The sequence below is a fragment of the Centroberyx affinis genome, unplaced genomic scaffold (assembly GCF_046629955.1).
Source record: "Centroberyx affinis isolate AG114_WGS23_722 - 3 ecotype Tasmania unplaced genomic scaffold, CSIRO-AGI_Caff_v1 ptg001981l_1, whole genome shotgun sequence".
NCBI lineage: Eukaryota > Metazoa > Chordata > Actinopteri > Beryciformes > Berycidae > Centroberyx > Centroberyx affinis.
This window is the reverse complement of record NW_027280327.1, coordinates 154,490-181,356: the sequence shown is the minus strand read 5'-3', so window position 1 is coordinate 181,356 and position 26,867 is coordinate 154,490.

The window sequence follows — 26,867 nt, the reverse complement described above, 5'->3', positions numbered from 1 at the left end:
ACATGTAAAATTGAGTATCTCTGTGGCTAGCACATTATGTTACCCTAAGACATAGGTGTGCACAGGTTCATGCGGGGGGCGAATGGCCGGCTCTTTTGTCCTAGGTGCACTTTTCAGATTGCAACATGAAGATAGGTTTTCTAAAGGGGCATCATTGCTAACACTGATAATCTGAGGAGCTAAAAGTCGATAACCACTCTGAAGGGCATTTATACAGTACTTTCCTATATGTATACTATTCAAACCTGCCACATGTGCCTCACCTCTCCTCAACAGTTTACATTGATCAGCAGTCATCATTTAAGGCCACATGAGTGTTTTCATCCTCTCCAGAAAATCATAAAACACTTCTCCTCTTATCCAATCTGTGCAGAAAAAATGTCTGGAGCTCTTTCAGATGAAAAAACTGCCAGAATTGTGAGAGATGCCAAACTGCATTGAGAAGCAACTATTAGGGCCTGTAAACACAATTTTAAACCTCGGCCGACATCTGTTTGGCTCATCAAGTTTTTCACACCATTAACTGTATGATCACTTTTGGTCTGAATATGGGCCATATTTTTAAAATAGCATGCCAAACTATCAATAAAGTGATTCTCTAAATGCCTATTAATCATGGTGAGAGTTTAGAAATGCAAGTATTTTGCATTTACTTTCTCAAGTATGTACATGCCACTGTAAAAAATTCTCCAGAAATTCATTTTTAAAAGCAGATTTTCTAAAATTTCTCCCCGGGGGAACATGCCCCCCTGGACCTCCCTACCATTTCTGTGTAAATGCCTTATTAAAGATTATTTTCATTTTTATTTGACAGTTTACAGTGAAAACAGACGATGGGATGGGATGTCACAAGGGACAATGGTTATAGGCTGATTTCAAACCCAAGAAGATGCATTTACATGGTAGGCACCTTTGCCAACTGAGCTGCCAAGATAGCTCCTTTCAGAGTCTGTGCACGCCACTGCCCTAAGATTAAACAAATGATCTATCAGGTTATGCTATAAATTGTTCATGTTTGAATTAAGTTTATAAAGTATAATCTGAGTATCAACAAACAGCAGCACACTAATAGGGGCAAAGTAATACTAGCTACATGCTCTGATAACCATTTTCAGCAGTATGTTTACTGCCTATAAGTAGGCTAATGCCTAACAATAGGGTTAACTGAGTACAAATGTTGAGAGTAACTGTATAAATTCAGCACAGTTAACTGGGGTTCAGCAGAGGGCAGAGCTGATCAAATACATCAATAAGGAAAAATATGCAAAGCAAGGAGTTGCAGCTCTTAACTTGGTGCATATATAGATAGGTTATGCTTGTAGAAGCAAAATGATTTAATCAGTTAGGGTGGATACTGTGAAAGCATTGAATCTTACAAGTTACCATGGTGAGAGAAAGTTCACTGAGTTCAAGAAAGGAATATTGGATGATCATGTCAGCCTGAAATGTAAATAAAATGACACGTGTGTAGTATATATGTGTGTGTGTTTCTTAAGTTAGCACAAGGCAAACAAATCTTATCACAGCTAACAAAAACAAATGGCACAACTTGATCGCTACAGGGCCCCAACTGTGGGCATAAATGTTAAGCATGTTACAATTTATTTAAGAGAAGTAAGGTTGTACAGTATGACACTGCCTTTTTGGTGCATTGGAGGAGTGTGAATGGAGAATGCCAAGCATATCCAAAAGTAACCTAAATCCGTGAACAAGTTTGCATATGTGGTATTCAGAAGCAACTGACAAATTCCTGTTTACATAAGGTGGTTGGATTCCCCAAAAGAAAAAAAGGAATGCATGACATAGCCCTGGAGATCTTACCTTTTGTGAAACTATGTAATCAACAGCTGCTCATAGAGAGATTCATGTATATCTTGGCCTCTATTGTCTGTGTGCATGTGTGTCTTACTAGCTGGTTGGCCATCAGGCTGCTGTTCCATGATGTTATTTACTCCAGTCAGGGAACCACATTATTGCTATTTACCATGGTGCTACACAGGTTATAATTATGACACACTCCATCAGTTTAAGAAGCTCACTGCTCATCTTGGCTCTGAATGTTGTTTACTAGAGGATTTGGGCTCTCTACGACTCCACCACTGTTTACTTTAGGTTGTCATTGTCATTCTCTACCCATACTTGTCAGTTGGGCCTGGGCAATTTGTGCTTGGCATCCTTGAATAGGGTTCCCCTAATGAGGCTGATAGAATGACCATTCATCCACAGGGGGCTCTTGATGTGCCACAGTTCAAATGTTAATCACCCAAGCTACTTTGGCAAATTGACAGAGCTCCATTCACTGCTTGCTCTGTGAATGTGTTCTCTCAAAAAGCCAGGCTTGTGTGTCTTCTCTCATCTCTTGATGTGGGGCTAGACTCAGGGAGTCCCCACTGACCCTGTTTTACAGTCCTCAGCTTACCTCTCTCTCATTTTTTCTATGTTAACGGACAAAGCGGTGGCACTCTCATCCGCTGTGGCACTGCTCTGGGGGATGGCGCTGTGGCCTGCTGACAAGGTCCCATCCGGACTCCCTCCATCATTATGTCAGCTTTCACTGGGAGTTCAGTCTCCTGAACAAAAGAGTCTTGTTTACACTTACAACTCAGCTAACCTCCCTGGCCTGGGTGTTTACAACCTCCTTCAATGAATTTTGATAACTGAACAATCTGTCATTCAAACTGCGCTAAAAGCTAACCTGAAGCTAAGATTTGAGGTGTAGTGAGGCAAAAATATAATAGCTGTAATAATTATACATATAATATAAGATATATTATATTTCTATTAGTAGTGTTATTAAAATGTCAAACACTGAGCACTTCATATTTAGTTGGTTTCTTATTAGGTGTTCAGGAGGAGCACCTCTATAAGAGCCAGACGAGCACCTAAAAAGCACTAGCACTTGTTTGATCCTTTGATCCATAGAGGGTATGTTTTATATAGATTTCCCTCTTTACCTTCGGCAAACAAAACTGGCCTTGGTCACACGTTAGCCCAAGATCAAAGCTTCCCAGGTCATGGTTATGGATTTTGCCCCAGTGAACACAGAACAATCTATATTTATATAGCTCTTTACCAGCATGACATCTAAATGATCCAACATAGGCCAACTCTGAGGTTCAGTGAAGTCCCGGTACTCCATCACTGTGTGCACAACATGCTCATACAGATCCAGACGATTACACTCTAGCAGTTTATGACTACAACTCATTGCTGGGCTATGGTTAAACCCTCAGTGGTCCTAATGGCCAGCAGCAGTGCACCTCCCTAGAAACAGGTGATGAATTGCAGCAAGTGTAACATTTTCGGCAGGGGATATGGTGGTAAATGGCCTCCTTTCTAGTCTGAGGCATTTTTGTGACACCAAATTGAGCTGAGATAGCAGGGGGACACATGTTGCTGAGGGTGATAAAGTATCCCCTGTATCAACACATATAGGTTTAGATATAGATTTATATACTTTGCAGAAAAATGCACAGCGAGAAACACTTGCATAATCGTGTTAGTCTGACATGACGAGCTTCCTTTACAGCAGCTCAATATGGCAGTAGTGGGATCGCGACATCTGTCGCTGACAGTGATGAAACAACCATTTAACGCAAGGCGACAACCAACACATGTAGAATCATCACTTTCTCAAGGTGTGGAAGTGGCACTGTCATATTCTTAATCATAATATTCATCCCAGCTCTGAGGCCAGATTAAACACCCCATTACCCCAGCTCTCATTAAAGTCGGTTGACACCTTCATAGGTAGGACCTATTGTACAATGTGGGAAGCTGTTTTCACCATGTAGGTAGCAGAATTCTCTGATATTACTGCAAGTGTGTGTGCATGTATGTGAAATCATTCTCCAGTGTATTTTCATAAGCCACCAAAAAATAATTGTCAATGGTATTTTCTTGGATAATATAATGTAATGCAGATTTGTATGTTAGCCTAACTCTTGTGCAATTTCATATGGCTTAGATGTTGCTTTAGAATGCTTTACAATGCTCTAATGGCTAATTATTAACCATGAACATTTCAGCATAACTGAATAATAGTTCATAGATTACTAATGAATTACAATTGAATTAAAAAGTATATCTATCTTGAAGTAAGGGTAACTGACATTTACCCAAATACTGATGTGACTGGCTGAGATATTACTCTTCATCCAACCGAAGGCAAAGCTTTAAATGTAAACATGGTTAGACCTGGGGAAATAACTAAGATTTATTGCCTGACAGCATTTGTCTTCTTAACCCAGCCTCAGATATACAAGTGTCAAAAGGCAGACTAGATAACACGCTTTAATCACTGTTGTTTACACTACATCCCCCCTCACTGGGAATGTTATACTGCTGACATAACAGAGGAGGTTATCAACCAAATTATAAGAGTTCAATCAGTATTTTACGTGGGTGGAATATCTAGGGATGCTCATGCTGCAAATGTTAGAATGAGTCAAGCTGGTAGATAAAAGAAACATAAAATATCTTTAAGTAATGATTTGCATATTAGTTAGAAAAACATTTGTTTTCCCAGGAGTAGGAGTCAATGAAAAAAATCAATATCATAGTATAATATTGTAATACTTTCCTACACAATTCTGTATTGATATGTTGACCCTATCAGTACTAATTAATATATAACTTTATGTGTAATTTATTGTTACTTTTTTTTGCCTAGAAGGAAATTACTCAGTTCTATTCATAGCATTCTGATATATCACCACATGGCCATCTTAGTAGGAAAATAACAGTTTATAGTAATAAACTAACAGGTGATTATAATCAAATGACAGCAACAGCCAATGAGCTGTGTATATTGTAAAGCACCATATTGGTAGGAAATACATGTGACATCATGGGAATAGTTAGCCCTGTTGGGACTGGCACTGCACTACGTGGGTGCCAGTCCCGCATCCTTCCATTAAAAACCGCTCTGAAAACATTCTGTGCGGCACTTCTAGACCGTATTTTTGCTTGTCCTAGTTGTTTTCATATGGATGTCTTAAAAATGGCTGCCACTCTTCTTCTACTCCTCTACACCCTATGAGCTGTTAAACGTTAGCCCAGTTGGGGGCTCGACGCACAGGGAAGAGGTATAGAAGAAGAGAACATGTTACACCAAAACGTTAAAAAAGTACAGATAAAAGAACCGGTAACGTCAGAGCTTATCAATACTACGGTCTTTAATAATTTAGCCCCGGGGGCCTGTTTAATACCAGGTTTCGATATCCATCCCTACAGCGAAAAAAGTGCACATTAAATAAAATTGCCATACCCTTGATTATTTTGGAGAAAATAGACGTATAAATCAATGCATTATACAACCGCGGGAAGCTGGAACAAGCGTTGATGTCTGGAACAACGAGCGTCTTTTTCCCTTGCCATTTAATCATATACAAAGCAAAAAGCGGAAATGCGGTGGCAGAGTCAACTGAAACTGACAATCGCAAGTCGCGTAGCGACACGCATAATGCATAAGAGGATCTATTAGCAGTAAAAATAAAGGGACTATGACGGAACAAATAATTCACTTTTGACGGAAATCCGTCTGTAGACGGAGCTCTTGCACCCATGAGTTTATTACATCATATTTTTGAGATTGCATTTAAGCTTGCATTTTTTCCAAGACATTCATCTGTTTGCAGTGGTCTGAAAAAGCAACCTTTCTAATTCCAGCTACAAAGATAATTTCTTGCTAGAGCAAGTACGCTTTTATGTGTCCATCAGCAACACTGTTTATGCAGTCAGCCCAACTGCCTGCTGTGCTGTGTCCACAATAATATATGGAATGTTTTTCTGTGTCCAAATCCTTTGCAACTGCCAGTGCAATTTTCTATGTCTTCCTAGACAGTCAGTCAAAATAAAAATAAAAATAAAAAAATATAATAATAATAATAATAATAATAATAATAATAATAATAATAATAATAATACAAAACAGATAAAATAATGGCTGTACCGAATTTACACCAAGGCAAATATGCAAATGCGTAACACAGCTCAAAATTGCATCAGAATTTATTTTTAGGTCAATGTGATTCACTAATGTTTCAAAAATTGCATGAGGGTGTGAATAATGTTGATTATGGGAAATACAGGACTAGCTGCCTCTCCAGTATCAACCAATACAATTAAGACAATATTTAGACATACTGTAGCTATTGCCATCATGTCCAGAGTTTGAACTGAAATGGAGTCCACAGCAGGGTCCAACTGGATTTGTTGTGTGGAACATCAATGTAATGCAATTCTGTCAAATGTTTCTCTCTATTCCCTGAGCCCATGTTGATTTATTACATGCAGTGTCAGAGACCGGTGAAAATGTGACATCTGTGCTTTGCAGTGTATCTTTCCTCTGATGTGTGTCCTTGAGTTTTGTGTTTCATCCAGATCCATCTGAAACTAACGTAATGGCAGCTATCAGAGGTTTAATTTGACAGCATAAGTTTTGATAAAATGTATATCTACAACCCTTTATCCAGCCACAGGCTTCACACAGGAAAACGCAGGACAATTCGGTGTAATATACAGTGCATTGTCTGTGGATTACAGAGAAAAGAATCAGAGGATAAATTAAAAATTTGACTTTTTCTGTACATTAGTAGGGAGATGTGGCTGACACCTGGACTGATAACTGTCAGCGCCTCCCTCTAGATCCCAGAGCATTTTCAGGAAATGAGAACGTGAGTAATACGAGGGCAATATCCGGCAAACACTAGACAGCTAAGTAGAAGTGAGAACACGATTGAGATGCTTTCTCTTCACCCACAAAGTCATGCATGAATCAATCAAAATGGAGTGCTTCTTTGCCTCCTAGAGGCTACTTTTGGTATTTTGTAATTACCACACAGCACCCCAGTTAAACTAAATATGTAAAATAGGCATACTAGCATTTATTGATTGATTATATGACCACCATAGTTTTTAAAGCTGAACCGTAATTACTGAAAATGCTCTCCTATGTTATGGAGATTGTTTTCTTTTGTTAGGAAGTCATTCTCAATATGCAGCAGATACAGCATGAGCACTGGAGAAGTGGAGGGGAAAATCAAACAGTTTTCCCAAAGTTTTTTACCTCCCCCTCGGGCGGAGAAACTTTTAAGGCAAATCTGCCAGTGGGAGGAGAGGGAGGCTGTGCTCTTCATGCTAGAGCTCACCTGGGAGACTGACAAGACCTTGCTTTATGGGTCTGCAATTCCCTTCATGTACAACATTTGAGTTAATAGAAGTCTTCATCCCTGACCAACCTCATCAGGAGCTTACTGCCAAGGAAATTATGGGGCTAAAAATGGCCGCACGGCAGCAGCAGGGTAACCAGGGGAGGGAAGGGGGGAGGGCTGCTCAGGCAGGACAAGGGAATATCATTACAAGGTTAGATGAGATACGGATACCACAATATGATAATCAGAGCCCAGTTCACAGACATAAAGGATAGAAGGCGTGAAACATGTCTGGATTTGCACATTGTAGTTCAATACCATAATTGGTTGGAAGCACAGTGGACCTGAGCATAATGTCAACTTTCAAACCTTTATTGATCAGGTAAGCAAAATCTCTGATAAAGACTTTTTATTTATGTGGTGTTTTGTACATATATGACAAATGAAGACCTCTGAGCGCATACATTATGCAAGAGATGGAAAGTGGATTGATAGCAGTGATCTAACAACCAAATAAAAGCTCCAGTCCTTTTTGTACGGTGTCTGGGAAGTGACTCCCTAAATGAGCTTCTGGAATGATGCATTACGGGAAGGACAAGGGTAGTGCCAAAACCACGCCGTCAGTGCCACTTACAAGGGGAAAAGCTCCAGATAAACATATGGTGTATTCAATCTTGCTAAGCCTTGGGGGGCACAGCAATGAGCGATACAGTGAGGAGTTCCATTAAGGACCGGCTGCTTGTATTTGCACTTGATTATTGCAAATAGATGCTCTCCCTCTCTATTCCATTGTTTCATGAGCACTCATTTACAATACTCATGTCCCTTTAACAAAGCTCTGGTTGGGTTCTACAATTTAGGTTTTTTTTGTTAGGAGTTCAAGCTCGTAGGGCTGAAACCCTATTGTTACCTCCACCAAGGAGGTTATGTTTTCGGTGCCGTTTGTTTGTTTGTTTGTCTGTTTGTCTGTTAGCAGGATTATGGAAAAACTACTGGCCCGATTTTCATGAAACTTCGTGGAAGGGTGTAGTATGGGCCAAGGAGGAACCCATTAAATTTTGGAGCGGATCCAGATCTGACTCATGAACAAGCAATAATAGCACAAACCTTGGCGGAGGGTCTGCGCTCTCCGAGTGCCCTTCTAGTTTTGGTAGGATTCCTCCTCTTCTTCATGATTTGCACCTCATAAGACCCATAAGTCCTCTAGAGCAACCACATCTGGCAAATAGGTTTTAATTCTCCCCCACTATGCAGGAAACAAATATGACACCAATCAGCCAGATGGTGGCACTATAACAAACAACTTTACATTTTGGCCAATAACTCTTGAACCATAAGGTCTCGGATTCCTTAGCTCAAGCCAAATCCATTGCACATACATTCACAATTTCTCCTGCAAAGGAGCAACAAAATTGTGCACACAGAAAATCGGCCGTGGTGCAGAAAAGTTGTTGGTGAAGACAAGCGGGAAGTGAGGCATAATTCCTTGCTTGATGCTAGAACAACTGAACTTCAGATACATTTTTGGGATGGACCCCATAGTGTGACAGACTACATTTGGTCACGCTCCATAGCGCCAGCTTCCAGCCAACCTTTCAATAGCAGCTAGGCTATTTTTTAACATTTCTCCTACAAAGTTGACTCAATCTCCACCAAATTTTGCAAACAGCATGACTGAGCTCAAGCTGCCTACACCATGCCTATTTCACAGATTTTTGATACTCATAACTGTTTGCCCTTGAAGAAAACGAAAATGCAAAAGCATGAGGGAAGGCATAATTCCTAAATGCTTCAAATCTGCTTGACTACTGAGGGAGCAAAAAATAACCCAATCAGGCAGGTGGTGGCACTATAGCATACAACATTAGATTTTGGCCAATAACTCTCTTTTTCTCTGATAGCGCCACCTTCAGGCCAACCTTGCAACAGAAACTAATCTATCCTGCAAAGTTGCTTTAATTGCCACCACATTTTACACACAATAAATTTCAATTGCCTACATAATCTTTGTATCACAGAATTTTGATACTTGTAACCGTTTGGTTGACACACAAAAGAAGTTGCTGGCGAAAACGCACAAACAGGAAGGGAGGCAGATAAAAATGCATAATACTTAATCGTCCAAACTTCACATACCTGCTCACAAATTATTGTGAAGATTACATTCCTCCACCGTGAACTGAATTATGTCACAACAGGACAAATTGAACACGCAATTTTCACCTAAATGTTGTCTAACAGGCAAGTTTACACAATTAAAACAACTTTGGTTAAGGTTAGGGAAAGTCTTTGGTCATGGTTAAATAAGAACAACTTCAAAATCAGACTACATGTTATCATGCAGAATAGCACCACCATCAGGACAAATTGGCATTTTTTCAAATGGCAATAAGTCAGGCAACATTTCACCTGCAGGACTATCACCAAAATGTTCTATCATTGAGATGTAGAACTTTTCCATAATGATGAATCAAGCACATATTCTCACTGTCAAATAATTTGCCCCATAGGCCTGGACTCCACTTACGGTGCCTATATTTTATTTTTACCAAGCACTGAGTCAAAAGCCTGTGTACCAAAGGATGACGTTGTCTGGGTAGAGTGGTCAAGTATGGTGTCCATTCAAGATAACACAAATAGACATGTTTGTATAACATGCCATAGTTATGTTAAGTTATGTTCTATACTCAATCATTTAGGATGTAAATTACTAGTATAACTAAAAGCATGCATTCCTTTGAGTGCCTTGGACAGATTTATTCTAATATTTTTGTCAAGAGAGCCATTGCAGCAGGCAGGCGTCTCACTCTCTTTCTCTTGCCATTTAAAACTGTTTTGAACCCAGGACTCTTGCCAAGTGTTTTGATATATGACACAGCCATTCACCCAGATTACAGACTACACGCTATGCCAAGTTAATGTCCCAACCCTTCCTAAAGATCGGTTAACAGGGAAAGTAAACCTCATCACATTCACACTGACCTGCAAGGAGAGACATCTGTCATAAGCATTGGGCGAATTGGGGTCATACCTTATATTTTTGGCACTTATTCACCCTGGTAGATTGCTGGAGAAAATATTTGATTTCTTTTCATGCTGAAGCACTTCCTCCATAGAGCCAGCTGCAATGTGTCAAGGGATTATAAATGACACCTGCCATGTTTTCCAGAAAATAAGAAATGATGACCTCTACCTATTCAACAGCTGTTGTTGTTCTCTAGCAGATATTCCATCACAGTAATGTGGTTGGACAAATTGAAAGGTGTTTCCTGGAAACCTTGTCAGGTGATCATTTGATTGACAATGAAAGCATGGTCTGTCTGTGTCACAGCTCTCCTCGATAAAGACGGAGTCAGTATAATCAGAGTGGGACAAAAACAAAACATCCCCCAAGCTTAATTTGTAAAATATTTGTAGTGGCACCCATAATAATCAACATACATGTATGTTGAAGACAGTGCTGGCTGTAAGAGGTATCATTTTTAGCTGCTCAGAATCAGGATGACAGGTCTGACATGTTGCCATTCCTTAAAATGCATAATGCCATTCCAGCCAAATGAAATGTTGCCTCAATATTCGGCTCATTTCTATTCAAATTTCTGTTGTCCTGGCATTTAAACAGGAGGAAAAAAAATACGGAGAACTGTGGTGATAATGGATATATTCAGCCTCATCATGATATGTATTATTAGACAGCGACCCTTTAAAAGGGTATAATTTTCACTGCGCACTGTATCGTACATGATGAAAACATTAAAAAAAAGAAAAAAAATCAAATCAGTAGTATTGTTCTACAGAAGAACTCATGCTTGTCAAGCCACTGGTACACATCTGTTGTGTATCAAATTCTGTACATCATTAAATGGGAAAAAAGATGGAGGACCACAAAATGCACGTGCGTTGGACCCTAAGCCTAACCCTGCATTAAAATAGATTCCTTTGGACAGGTTGATCTTTACAACACATGTCCAACACTACTAACGGATCACGGGATCCATGTACTCCTCTTGCAGTTCAGAGGGTTCTGTAGAATATCTTTGCACATGAATGAAAAGCTGCATGATTTGAAGGATTTGTAATGCACCATAATTTGGCTGAGCATCAGCCTTAATATTTTACTTGCTTAATCAAACTGCAAGAAAGGGTAATGCACACTACTAATTGGATTTCATCGTTTAATTCAATAATGAACAAGGAGGGAAAAAAACAAACAAATGAGCTCTCCTATTCATTTATGCAATTAATTCCAAATCATATTGTAAGTGTCAGTGCATGGGGACACAGTGGTACTATATTAAAAAGCTTGCACTTGAAGCCCCTGTAAGACACACTGCAATAAAGTAGCATGAAAAATGCATTCCGTCTGAGTACTAGTACTTTCAGTTGCTCAAAAACGGTTAATTCTCAAAGAGGTAATGCAACTGTGTTGGGTTTTCCATGCTGTTATTGTAGTATTATCTTTCTAGTATGCTATCTAGAACAGGCCCAAAGTGGAATGCGTTTCATCTCAAACATTTATCTATCAGGTCCTACTCTGGGCAGATAAGGTGATTAGCTACAGTCTCAAAATATCCAGGCCACCTCAATATGAATGCATATTTGAAAGATTGACTCTTTACATGGTGAAAACACCATGCAGCACCATTAACATTAATCAACATTGACAGTGATTCTCCATGGAGTGTCATTTGTAGGATTGTGAAACACGTTTTAGGTCCCGCCATGATAATGGCAGCATTAATACCTCAGGGTTTCAGTACCGTCAAAGACATGGCTATGGAATATGTCACGATAAATGTATTATCCTTTATTATGTTTTATCTAAGGCCGCATAGTCCAAGATAAATCAGACAGAAAATTTTCACAAGATCATGAACAAGGTTAATCATTCAAGATCTCATTCTGTATTTGTGATTTTTTATAGCCACTGATCAAATGTAAAAGCATAAGAATGGGTGTGTTGTAAAAGATATAAGCCAGGTGTCGATCCTCATCCTATCCTTCTCTACTGACACAGGTTCTCCTCGCCTCAAAGCCTTTCAGACAATAAGAACATGTTGCCATTGCTAATGATCCAGCAGTGGCACCTTAGTACCTCGTCCTGATCCATCTTAGTGGTACAACATATAGCTGTCAGGCTTCTTCTGCCTAGAACTGTCAGCGAGTAAAAAGAATCTGGGCAGCCGGAGGCATCTTCCCTGGGGACACCAGGACATATGGTGTTGAGATGGAAGGACTTGTTATTCCACAGTAAAGGAGTCCCACAGGACCAGTTAAGTAGTAATGACAGTATGGAATAAATTGACAAGAGTCATATTTCCACAGGTGTTGTATTGAATAAGCCCTACTCAAGGTTTTTGTGGCACTTTCAAATTGGCATCCTGGCTCATCAAAGAGTGGCATTCCTTTACAAAATAAAATTATATTTGTTCCATTGCCACAGCAATTGCATGGGTAGAGTTGCAGCACGAGTTGGGGTTGCTGTGTTATGGTGCTAGAGGCAAGTTCTTACCTTCCAAAGGCTAATAAGAGTCTAATCACTTTTAGTACATCCTGATCTGGCAGGCCAATAGGCGTGTAAAAACCAGTGTTCTCATTAGAGCACGGAACATTGATTAAGATTAAAATTAAGATGCGCAACGGCACAGTGAAACCTAAGGACCATGGCATAAGAATATCAGCAGTGTTTAATGCACTAAAGCCTTCGTTTACTCCATGAAGCTCAAAGTTTTGCTTTGCCAATGCTTTCCAAGTGGTACTTCAACTTTTTCTTGCTAATGGAGCTTACTCTCAAATAGCATGACATAAACTAAGTGTTTCTTGTGTTTGCACTGCATCGCATTGGATGACATAAAACATGGTAAATTCACAGGCTTTCCAACACCCTTAATAAGAAATATTTAAAACTAGCACAATTATTGCCCATAATTTTGCAAGTCAGCACTCTATTGTTTTAATTGCTGGAGACTGTGGAAAACAGGAGTGTCTTTCTCAAGGTGTAACCACACCAGACATGTAGGGCCAGTTGAGTGCTGCAAAGAGGTGAGCGGCTACTCAACTATCCTGGGTCCACTGATTACGATCAGCCAGCATCAAGCAGCTCCCAGCAGATATCAGCACATTATCACAGGTTTAGTACAGCCTCTTAATCACACCAGGCACAGAAATCCATTACTTTCTGTCACCCCCCCCCCCCCCCCCCCCCCCCCAACTCAGGAAGCTAGATCCCTATCTGCCATTTGAATGTTATGGTCCCTCTCTCTCCATCTTCCCTCCAGATTTTTTTTTCTTCCTTCCCACAAGACCTTTCCAAATGCTGCCATACCATTAAATTTTCTTCATTTGTTGCATTCTGTGTATTTCCATTTGTGTCTGGGCAGTAATCTCCCTGTATATCATCTCAATATTCTATCAGCTTCATCCCTCCGAAAGCATATTGCCCCCACCTCCCCCCGTCAAACAAGATGTATGTATACACTGCAGGCTTTCAGTTGGAGGGCTGACATTCTTTCCAGTGTCATGCCTTAAGCCTGTAGAACTGTGGAACAAGATTGCATAAATTCTTCCTGAAAATAAAAAAATGTACTTGACAGATTTTAACTTGACTGATATTGTTTGACAAAATGTATCAACAGGGTTTCTATATGTATGTATAAGGATTTTGATAAAGTTGCAGTTTCCACACAAAAAAACACTGAGCTTCAAAAAAGCATGTGGACACAACCAATATTTGTTGTTTATGCCTCTGTGCAGACTATTTTTGCTTATAGAAAAATCAATAGAGCTTGAGTTATCAAATCCAACGTGTGTTGGAAGAGAGAGCCAAAGGGGAGAGCGAGCGAGCGGCAAAATCGATCCTGAGATATTGCCTTATTTAACAGGTGCCATAAATAGCAACATTATGATGTTAACTATTGCTGAAGTTACCAAGAGGACAAGGAGAGGTCAGACTGCATGTTACATTCACTTTTTGCCTGCTCAAATGTGTCCAATGTCTCATCTAAGATATTCTTTCCTGCATAACTTAATCTCTTACACTTTTATATATCATCAATCTTATCATCAAGTTTAATGCATTATTTATTTATGTGTTATTTTTTGATGGAAGTATTTAAGTATTTACCTTTGTGTTGTATGCACTTTCCCTCAACCTACCTGGTCTACTTCTGCTTCAGTCAGTATTTCCTACATTTCCCAGAATGCCTTTAAACATCCCCTAATCAACTCGCCTGGACTTGTTGCATCCAGCCGTTTGGCATGTAGCTGGAGAGCGTACTTAGTAATAACGATGGTATTAGTAACGGCAAGAGAGTTCGTTTTTCCAGTCAACAAAAAGCGAGAGTTGCGCCCCATATTCAAAATGCAAACATGTTTTGCAGCTGTACTATAATATGGACTATTATTGACTATCGGTGGAGAAATCGGTGGATGATGAATTTCTCCCTGTATGATTGTTTAATGCTGACGGAAAATGGTGAGTCTGAAGCCCTTGCTCTTTGATTTTGAGGGACTGATACCAAAACCTGACATTTACCTCTGAAGTTTTAGATAGCTGAAGAATGTTCTATCAAACTCCATTGTGGCTGCTCTGGAAATATCTCGACATGACGTGACGTCGTCTATATTTGGCCACTGCCACAGGTAAAAAAGAATGCACCACCAAACAACAAAATGGACCCAGGAACGCATGGTACATTGCCCATGGCTGTTTTTAGGGTGGATGCCGTAAGGTATATGGGGTCTACAAGTTGTCATTGAGGTTAATGCAAACTGTGAAAAGTTGACTCGGTGCCTTTGATGTAGTCAGTGGTCAGAGTGTGTGTGGGTGGAAAACAGGTGACGAATCCAACCCGCCCACTGGTGCATCAAGGTAAATGTTTCAGTCGCACCTAAATGGAGTGACACTGTAGGAAAAATCCAAGCTCCTCAGGGATGACAGGCAACTCTAAATTTGCCATAGAATTTGTTGTTTGATATATATATTTGCAAAACTAATGTATCCAAGTATTAATATTACTGATGATTGTTAGTAAAAATAACTATTAACTTATACTGAAATCATACAGTGTAGCCAAGTGTAATGCAACACCTTGTGGAACACCACACCTGTGAATATGAAATGGTTTAGCCCAGCCCCACCGCAACAATCCCAAACAGCAGCAAAATCGGAGCTTGTAGACAACAGAAGGTTATTTTTAACTATTTTTAACCAAGAGGAATGCATTCACCTAATATTTATATATTCGCACAGCTAGTTAGCTAATGTATTGACATGTGGGTTGTAAAGGTAACTGTTAGCTGTAGACTCACTGTATTCCAAACAGAGCACCGATCTGGTTACTACCAACTGATGATGGAATGACTGGACCAAGTGTCCTACTTAACATGCATTGAGGGAGAGGATCCCCTTGCCATCATTTGAAACACAAATTACGCACATACCAGTTGTAAAATTCCATTTCACTCTAAATCAACCAAGACAAAGTACACCTTAAACCTAACTACATTGGCACAGCACAGCTAACCTATGAAAGGAAGGCGCATCACAACACTGAACACTTCCCCTTCCCCTCTAACACCTCTCACACTCACTAATGTGACTATTAATAATTGCACATTGAATCAGGCTTCTATGGCAACAAAGCATGCCACTTGAGGTGGAAGCATTTACATGGTATCCATCCGTAACAGCTACACTGTTCTTTACTTGTTAACTGTGTTTTAGGGTGGCATTTTCCTTTAAGCTACAAGCTGAGGCTGGATAGAATGGCCTTACTGTCCATTGTCATAAATTTAACAAGGCTGACAGAAGTGCATACGGAAATGAATGTGCAAGCTAAATGAAGGAGACATTTGTGACAGAATGCTGAAAATTAATCAGTGGGGACAATTAGGGGGAACACAAGCAGTTTACAGAAATTAGTCCATCAATAAGAGTAATACACCATTTTCAAGTGGACGGCCAGCACTAAACAGATTCCAGTAAGTAAATAAAGTTGTAATCAAGGTGATTAATTGACAGATGAGGTACACTGATGTTAGAAAACCATTATAATGAAACCCATAGAATGGGGTGGGGGGGGTTGGAGGAATCTAATGCTCAGAAAAGATGGATCTCCTCATTGTTGACTGCACACTAACACTAATGGCAGAATTACATGGTGCATGAATGTACCATGAGAGGAGAAACCTTTGACTCAGTGCATTTTTTTCAACTCTATATAACAGTTTGAATTAATATTAGTAGCATGGTGAGGCTGGTATCAGCTACCGCTTTTTTCTTAGTAATTATAACCCAGAATTAGGGCCTCCATATCTGAGCCGTGACTGTGTGGCCACGCTCCAGCAGCATCTGCTGAACCCGTATTGCCACCCTTAGTGTGCCCTACCACAAGTGAGCCTTAGATATAACCTCTTCCAAATCCTTCTACCACCTCCCTACTTGCTTCTGCATGTGAGCCATCTTGGCACAACTACAGAGAAAAAAGGTCTTATCAAAAAATGTACTCACATTGCCCAACGTCACAGCTAGGCCTACTCACAATTCAAGCATATATCTTGCTCCTAGAGTCAAAACTTGAAAGAGTAAAAGGATTAGTATGATGTGATGTGTGATGAACAGTGATGTACATTTAAAACAAGTGAACTACCTTAGTACTAGTTGCATGCTTACCAGCCATGACAATATAGGCAAATGAAAATATAACTGAAAAATAAATATGAAATAAAATCATCTAATCATCAGTAATAGGTCATTATTCCAACTTAACAACCTACATGCTAACACTTAGCAACAAAGGCTTAAGCCTATTTACAATGAAGAAGTCCAACAAACAATAAGTAGGATGTCCACCTGTATATCCCTTATTTCATTCAAGGATCAATTTAATTTATTTAAATGACAGAGGATTTAATTTGAAGAATTTATCCAAACCGCATGTTAGCAGTGGGTAGTATAAACAGTATAAATGGTACACCGGTAGAAATATGTGCCGCAATATGGATTTGGCTGTATCGTTTGTACCGGTGGAAAATGGATTTTAATGGTTATATACAGTAAAGTGCAGCACGAGCAACAGCGGCCTGGTTCAGACCGGATGCAGAACGCCCACAAAGCATAGCCCACTTCCTTTCGGTGCCCATGATACTGGGTTGGACTGTTCACACACCGGCCACGGCGCAGAGCGGAGCTCGTGGCTCGCCATTGGCAGCGATAGTTTCGGCATCTAGTGTAGTTTCTCAGCACGGCAGCGTATATTTCATAAAAAAGCACAATGGAAACACACTGTAGATGGTCATATTTCCATAATATCAACAGACAAGCTCAAATATCAACTTACCGGTGTCTTCTCTCTCTTGAGGGCGGGTCTCAAAACCTTTTCTCTCTCTGAGAGAAAAGGAGAAAGTGAAGAAGATGGACAAAATAAAGTTATGATGTGAAAAATTGAGTAGTCAGCATTTGGAAAACAGTAAAAAATAATATTTTCTATTGAAAAGCCCTACTGCATGTTTCTATCATGTAGACTTCAAAAGGTATGCATTACTATATCTTAGCATATTTAAGCGAAATGATTAATTCCATTGCTGTCTGTAATCAAAAAGTCTTAATTTCCATTGCTACAGTGAAAGACTACAAGTGCAAATATCTAGGAGTATATAAGAGTTTCAACCCATATTTCAGTAATACATGGACAAACTAATCCTCACTTTGAAAACCAATGAAAAAGTCTGAAAAATAAAGTAAAACATCATAGTTGGTGAAATTTTTTTTACTATTCAGTAAAGCAAAAACAAAACAAATTTCCTATAGCTGACATATTACTTGATTTAGACCACATCATTGCCAATCACCAAAGAACCAGAGCACCAGTGACATGAGGAGGGGCAGGAATTTGACTCAGCTGACTGTTAGCTTGAAGGACACAATATAATCCAATGCACACTGCTTAACACAATACAGTACTCAGCAGTGGCAACTTTGAAAGGAAAAAATCCTGACTACATTGTCCAGTTGAAACATTATGACTGAACTTTGATCTCAGATATTTTCAATACAATTGAACTTTAATTTCAGATCTGTTACCAAATATTTTTAACAGGGCTGCTGAGGATTGGTTATGGTTAGGCAACTAAAACAATTTGGTTATGGTTAGGCAACTAAAACAGTTTGGTTATGGTTAGGTTAAGGCAGTGATCACATGAAACATTCAGCTTCTGAGATTATTCACAAGTATGCAGTGAAACTACGTCCAATTTCCGATTATCCATGGCCTGAAACTTGAGTTGCAGTACTAAATGTGTTTTTAAGCTAGTTAGCAAGTATAAAACTCAAATACACTGATGCTGCATTCACATCATATAATTTCCTGTAACGGACAGTTGTGGTTGATCGCATTTGCATCATCTCATTCTTGTACACAGGGTTCAAATTGAGTCCTGAGTCTTGGGGGGTCACAACCACAAAGGGGGTGGGGTGGAAGTAATTGCCGGTTGCCTGTCATGAAACACTCAATTTAATGATTTATGAAGGAGTATGTGTGTATTATTTGCTTATGCCAACTTGGGCCTAACTTAACCCTGACCTGCCACAGCACAGAGCATTGTATAGGGTTGACGTGGCAGCTGATCCTGCTGTCTATTGTCATATAAAAGTTAAAAATCACAAATCACAAAAACCACAAAATTTACAGTACTTACGTTGTGCTGCTGGACTGGTCTGGTCTAGCGCAGGTCCATACTGCCCTGATGCTGAGTGTTTGGTTGCACTGGGCTGACCGGAGGTGATGCGGCTCAATTGAACTCTACAAAATGCAAGTTAAATATGTTCTAAAGAGTGTGTTGGATTAAATTAGATTTTTTTTTTAATAAAAACATTCATACATTCATACCCTAACTGAAGCATAAATAAAATTTTATGACACAGAGTTAGCACACCATTTGTCAACATGGTTGAACAAATATACTGACCATTTCTGGGGGGGAAAAAACCCCAGAAATGGTCTCTCCTTTCCCTCTCTTTCCATCCATTTCTGAAGACTTGTGTTTTCTGGTCAATATTCCACCAGCAACAGTGTTTTCCAAGTCATACATATGGCTTATGTTTAACCTTTCAAATAAGACCTGATAGTTAGCTAGCTAGCTGGACCTAGCTAGACCTAGCAAACATTGGCAAGTGTAAACCTGTGTAATATAACAGTTAGGTGAGGTCGCTAGCTAGCTACGGTTAGAATGTTCTAAAAAAGTAAAAATGTAAACCGTTGAAGTAACCAGCACAAAGTGGATTTTTTTTTTTTACGATAAAAGCACTTACTCAGGTTATTCACGCACGCCAACTGAGATTTTCACTCCTCCTCTGATGAAGAGTAGTCGCCTATCAGACAAGAATTTACGCGTTTGCTGATGAAATGAACACGTTACCGATGTGGGAGATTTAACGTTATGCTACATTCAGTGAAACTCAGAAATTTGGAGCACTTCCAGTATGCTGTATTCTCTACGAAATTTGGGTTTTATCGGATACCTTGCCATCCCCAAATGATGCCCATGGCTGTGTTTAAAACTATGGGCCAGTGCACCTCGTTTGAGACCCACTTTATCACAACAAAGTCTCAAATTGCTCACATTGAATTAACAGCCCCATAAGGTATGCTTATGGATTTTTTCACTCCAGCTGTGTACCGTTTCCAGCATCATTGGTACCAATTCCCTGCTTTGTTAAGAGTGATCATAGATGATAAATGAATAAATGTATCTTAATGTGTAATCAATCTTGCTCTGTGTTGTACACAGCATATTAATTGGCTAAGCAAGTAACGATGGTAGGCTTGGCGGTCTACATAAAGCATACAAGTTAATAAATCTGTTGCATTAAACCAATGTGCTTGCTTAATTTAAATTCATCAATATTATAATCTGATAGACTTATTGAGGCTGCACTCAAACATCTACAGTATGTCTGTATATTAAATAAACAACAAGACAGAAAAGGGTAATAAAGTATATTGAATTGACAGATTTTAGTGGGGGCACAATTGGTTTTAGCCTAACACATGTAGCCAAGCTGTTTTGCTTTTATTACAGTTGTAAAATATAATTTAGGAATGAAAGACTACTACTGTGCTATTTCTCATTTTAGAATGTCAAGGTGTACTCGACAGTCCACTCAGTCAAAGTGATGCATGGGCATTTTAATAGGGCATTGTTTTACCATGTATGGTTGTTTAAGTATTAATCAAAAGTGTATTAGTATAGACAATACAATTTTCTTCACAAATAGTAATCTGAGGTAGTTTAAGAAGTACTATTTCACCAAAAAGCTAATGTTTGACTAGCGAGTACCGATTGGGATGAAAACAGGAAGCTATGACAGTAGTCTATCAAATAAAAGTGGACAATACAGTTAAAGGAAAGACTGGCTGTACCGTTGAAGTTTAATGTATAATTTAGTTCTTTTTTTCTTGTTTTTGAGACCACAGAATCACATTTGACCTCTCTACTACAGGCATGTCAAACACGTGCAGATTAACAAGTAGGCGACCTATGGAAACCCTACTACATCATCAGCACATGCCCCTCTGGCAAGCATAACAATAGCTCAGGGTGTAATCCTGAGTTCAACCAAGATATTCATAAAACAGAAACCATATTCCCTAGAAAGGCTCTCTAAGTGGGCTGGTGGACATATTTTGTTGCTGGCAAGCAGAGTTGCACGTGTGTCTCAGTGTTGCTTTGTCCAAACATGATCTGGGTTAAATCCATAACAAGCCTGTTTGTTTTGCCAGTGGGAGTGTTACAAGTGAAAGATATGGAGGAGAGAAGAGGGAGGGAGACAGATAGATAGATAGATAGAGAGAGAGAGAGAGAGATGTTGCTGTCCTTGCTCCTGTTCCTTCTGAGACAGCTGCAGAGGCAAAAGAAGAGTCCTGTAGGTTACAGGTGCCATGCTGCAAATGTCACACAAACAGATGAGTGTACAGTCTCTCCAACAGAGAGATGGAGAAGTGGGCGAGAAGGAGGGGTCAACCATACAATGCTGGTGAAAACCATTACTGTACAACACAACAAGACAGACAACAGCCCACAATAGCATGTTTGGGGGGGAAGAAAATCAAGGACCAGAAGTCATCCATCCAAATTTTGCCTCCAGTATCAAAACCAGAAGGTCACTCTGCCCTTTTCATATAGCCAGCAAACAGCAGACCAGAAACCAACCAATTCTTCTAGTCTGGAGTAATAGTTGACTATGAATGGCTATTGTTTTGACAGGCTCATTCTACCAAAAGCATCACAGTGAACTAAGTGACAATCCCTGAGGGTTTACTCGCAGCCTTCTTTGTCACTTTCACGTTTACTTTCACTTTTAAATCTACTGCAGTCCTACCAATTAATGGCACAAAGTAAAGTAGTGGTGTGTGTGCCACAGAATTTCCTCTCATTATTTCGGAGCTGTTTGTTCAGTTAGAGTAGAGTCACTGGTAGCTAGAGCTCAACAGATGAGGTCTCTCTTTCTGAGCAGCTGTTGCAGGTTATTGATGACCTCATTAGAATGCTGCCTGCGGCACGACGGCTGACTTTGAAGGACTTCCCATATGCAACGGCACAAACCGTCACCGGCGCCTGTGCCACTCGCTTCATGCCAAACACCATTTCCTAACGGCCTTTTAGTTGGAGAAGTCAAAGGCAAGGAATTGCAGCACAGGGGAGTGTGTGTGTGTGGGTCCTAGATCCTCTCCAAAAACCGGTGGCTTTTCATCGCAAAGTCTGACTTGAGTGATTTTGGGGACTTCAAGCAAATAGCTCTGCAGGTCCCTCGCATGTCGCATATTAATTCTGACCCCCTTCATTTAACACCTTAGGAATATCCCAAAAACTGTTGGTGCTTTCATCCAATTCAACTAATAGGAGTTGTTTGAGTGCTCCCTTGGATTATGAACTATCTCCCAGTTAGCTGTTTGTGAGCTGGACTAATCAAAGATTGAATGTTCTTCCAGTTATTCCATGTCACCCAGAAAGGTGATACACAACCTCATTTATGCACAGCTACAGGTACTGTCACTTTATCTTTTATATCTGAGACACTAGCTTGCATTGACAAAGCCTCATTGAGCAATAATGCTCTGCAATTAAACATGACTTCACATTTGGCCTATCTCACAAACACAGGCAACAAGGGGCCACAAACGTAATGCACGATGGTACATAAATTATTATTTTCAGTGGCTACACATTAACATTTTTGTCGCATTGTGTGGCTATTAAAACCAGCCTAGCACAACCAAAGTCAGCCATCAGATGCCATAAATACCTACAGTGAGACGCACATGTTTTAATAATGCATTTTACTGCTGCATTAAGTGTTTGGCTTTGTTTACAACTGCATGTTTGAAATGGATGTACCGTTCAAGATTATTGTTTGAAAAAAGAGAAGCTCTTTCACGTAAACCAAATGCTCCTAAATTCTAAAAGTCTCCATCATAATTACATGTAGGTTTGTCTAAGCAAATGGAATAGGTAAGATTTCCATAAAGCTTTAGACATACAGTAAGAGTAGCACACGTATTACCTTTCTGTAACATTCACAATGTTCTCAGTGTGTATTGATGCATGATACTACGTTGTCATAGTGTGCTCAGTTTATCCTGATACTGCTTACCAGCAAGCCCATAGAGGTCTAAAGCAGCTGTTCTTTGGCTTAAACACCACATATTGGGTTAAACAAAGCACCCAGCCATCACTGGCAAGCCCACATGAGGTGCCAAGACACTATGCCAAGTCCCTCCAACTGTCACTTCCTTATTTAATATTAACAAGCATCTTACGGTACACAAAACTCACTACCTCCCGAGTTGTCAAACCGTTTTGAGCAGGAGTTTGTTTCCTTGGTGATATTGTTTTCTTCAAGGTTCTTATAGAGACTGATAGAGGGAGGAAGGTGACATGGCGGTTTTGGACTCCATCTGCAGGCTGCTCAAATTGGCCTTCACAGCCCATAAACTTTCCCCCAGCCAGCCAGACGCCCTCTAGCTCCTTCCCTGTGGACAGGCCATATAACGTCCTCTTATAGGCGAGAGAGGGGAAGAGAGAGAGAGACTGTCCTGTTTCCATCACTAAAGAGTATCCCTATTATACTGTGGAGGCAAAGAGAACCTGTTCAAAAGGAATGCTGCAATTTAGCTGTTAGCATAATTACCTGCTCTTTACAATAGTAAACCAAAATAGCAGACTTGTCCCTAGTGTAGTTAAAGCAAAACGTGGGACCCCCATTAAACTTGTCATGCTTAAGTCAATTTTACAGTAAACATAAGTATAAAGGAAAGCCATTGTGTCTATTGATCGCCAAGTCTGAATTTGTGCTTCAGCTCACAACTGACAAAGCAGCGGAGAGAAGCCAGCACAAACCCATCCACCCGAAACGGTCAAGGCTAAGTCAAACTGTTATTGGTAAACACTGCCTTTGTACCCACTTGTTTGTTGTACCCAAATTTTAGGGAGGTTTACATGAAAGCATACTACTAGATGTATTGGCTGCTCCCCAAGATGAAGGATTGAAATGTAAGGATAGAGTTTGATAGAGAATACCAAATCATCTGCTGGTGAACCTCATCCCCCTGTGGAACAGAACGGAGTCTGGTCCTGGGCGAACATCAAACAGTCTTGCTGTAGGCAGCAAGCAACCTTGGGATAAAACACTGACAGTATCTCCTCAGGTAGAAATGAGCAAAGAGATCTGAAGTTCCTGTTTGATGGTGAGTAAAACCTGCCTTGCACAACAAATCCAAATCTCAAAAAAACATACACTCAGTGGCTACTTTATTAGGTACACCTAGCCAGTACCAGGTAGGACCCTCTTTCTTTCCTCCAGAACAGCCTGATTTTTTTTTTTGGAAACCTTCCATTGGGATCCCAGTCTATGCTGACTTCATGCATACAGTTATACAGTTACTGCAGAAATGTCTGCAGCACATTCATGCTGCCAACATCTCAGTCCACCTCATCCCAAGGGTGATCTTTTGGGTTGAGATCCATAGGGACTGCGCAGGCCATTGGAGTAAACCAAATTCACTGTCATGTTCCTGGACCCATCTTCAGACAATGTGTGTTTTGTGACATGGTGCATCATCCTGCTGGGAGTATCCATTTGACAAAGGGCCGTCAAGGGATGCACCTGCGCAGCAACAATGTTTAGGAACGTTGTGGTGTTCAAATGATGCCCCATTGGTACTTAAGAGCTTAATTTGTGCCAAGATAACATTCCCCATACCGTTACACAACCAGCAGCAGCCTGTACTGTTGGATTCATATTGTTTACGCCCAATTCTCACCCTGCTATCAGCATGTTGCAACACAAACCAGGATTAATCATTCAGTTTTGGTTATCGTGTGCTCACTGTAGCTTCATCTCGTTCTTAACTCGTGTCGCCTATCCACTGCATGGTTCGCTGACTTCTGAGATGCCCTTCTGCACACCACTGTTGTACGATGATTTGCATGCTCGTGGCAATGTTGTGGCAATGGCATGTTCAAAGTCTCATAAATCATGTATCTTGCCCATTTTAACATTTAGTCAAACAGTAATTGAGCCTTTAGACTCTGCTGTGTGTTTTATACTCATGCTTTATTTAAACGTGACTCACTGTCTGGAGGTGCGAGCTGTTTGTGTAAATGGAGAGGTGTACCTAATAGAGTGGCCACTGAGTGTACAACACTGCTATTAAACTGTATAAGCACAGTTAATTCCTGAGGACATACACTATTCTACATAAAATGCTCAAGACTGTTATTTTGTATACAAAGGACGAAATTGCCTTTCATTCAGTACTGTATTTTATATTCATGAAGTGCCTTTATTCCAGTCATAATCAGGGTCAAAGACAGAGTACAGAAAGAGCAAGTCACTAAGGCATTTCACGGGCAATGTCTCTATCAAGCTGTTTCACCTAAAGTCAAATGGATAATTCAACATGATGGTCTGAAGATAAAGCTCTGATACTGTGTGGTGTCAGTGATTTGCAATGAAAGAGATGGGTCTGGACTAAACAATAGCTTTGTCTCTTATTCCAACATTCTACCATATGGTGTCTCCCTGTACAGACACGATACATGTAATGCCAAGCTCATTATTGCCAGTAGAATATGCATGAGTATTCCCTCTGTGGTACCTCTTCATTAGAGCACTATGGTGTACTGTAATTACACACTCATTAATCGTTCATCATTATTAATGTTATTGGGATGGACAGTTTTAGCCACCTTCTATTAGTCTTGCATTGCAGTTCTGGCACAGTGCCTACAAATTGAAATAGGAAAAAAATGGGGGGAAAATCAGCATTAAAATCCTCAAAGTCATGTCTAAGTTCTCGCTCTCTAAAATCTCCATATGATGTTTCTCAGGATTTCTCTTTGGAGCTGTGGGCTAGTAGTAGGATTTTGATTTTACGCCACAAAATGTTTGCTCTTTCATGATCTAAAACACACTTTCCAGCACTTCAAGAACTTCAAGTCAAGAACTTTTAACTTTTTCATCCTTTTAAGTTAACTTTCCAGGCCCCTGTTTGCAATGCACCCTCTGCTCTTTGTGCTTAACATGGAAGGTGATACCTACCTGCGTCCCTTGGATGCCAGTGAGAGCAATCTTGTTTCAGCTGCATCCTTCAAGGCTACATCTCCGGGTATTCCTGGTGGGGCTTCGGTTTGCTCGGATAATGCCACGGCCTATGCTAAGGTTCAGCGAGTACTGGCCCCTCTATCAAGCCAATCCTCTGGTGCAGCTTCAGCTAAGATGGGTCTCTCACCCTATGAGTCCACAGAGATGGGCATGGCACGGGTCGGGCATTCATTCACCCTCAAACGGGTCGATGATGCACAGCTATCGGGCTCCAGCACATCGCCCTGGAGTGTCAAGCAGAACATCACCCACTGACGGCCCTGTCAAGGTCATCAAAAAGAGCGCTGGTCTGGACATCTGCCATCAGAGTGAAAACACTGCTACTGGCATGCATGAGCAACAGACCGAAGCAGTCTCCATAATGGCAAAGACGCTTGAGGTCAGTGAACAGCTTTAGGTTGTACTTTTTCCATAGAGCACTTCACCTACATTATACAGTATGTACATACAGCACAAAAAATGTGAGAATAAATCTGAAATTAAATGAGAATATGAGAATAAATCTGTAAGAAAAAAGGTGTTTCTACAGCATTGCAGTGCCTTAATGTCATATTCATTGCACAAGTTATTCATACCATGAGGCCCACTATGTAAAATCACTCTAGATAAATAGTTTATGGTTTTACATTAGGTTTAAGCCCATTAAGATTAAATCAAACAGAGATTTTCCATCATAAAAAACCTTCCTCTCTCTTAAAAGCTCCCCTAACATGATTGAACTTCACCACATACAATTTCCTTTGAATAGACTGATTCCCTTCATTAAAATGCATTTAATAACTGTATAGTTGATTGTCAAAATGGTGTAAGGCTCTGTTCTTAAAATAGTCTATTTTCCTTGACCTACTTCCAGAGATTGTTATCTAAATTACTGCACCACCTCTCCAACAAATTTTCAAGCTCAACTTCTAGTTCATCTAAGTAGCTCATAGTGTTGTATCATTCTCCCAAATTCTGTTTTATGCTCCCTGAGTCTGTCATAGATGTCTTGGTGTCTCTTTATCTACTGCATTTTCACACATTTCTTGCTCTCCCTTTTATTTCTCTAT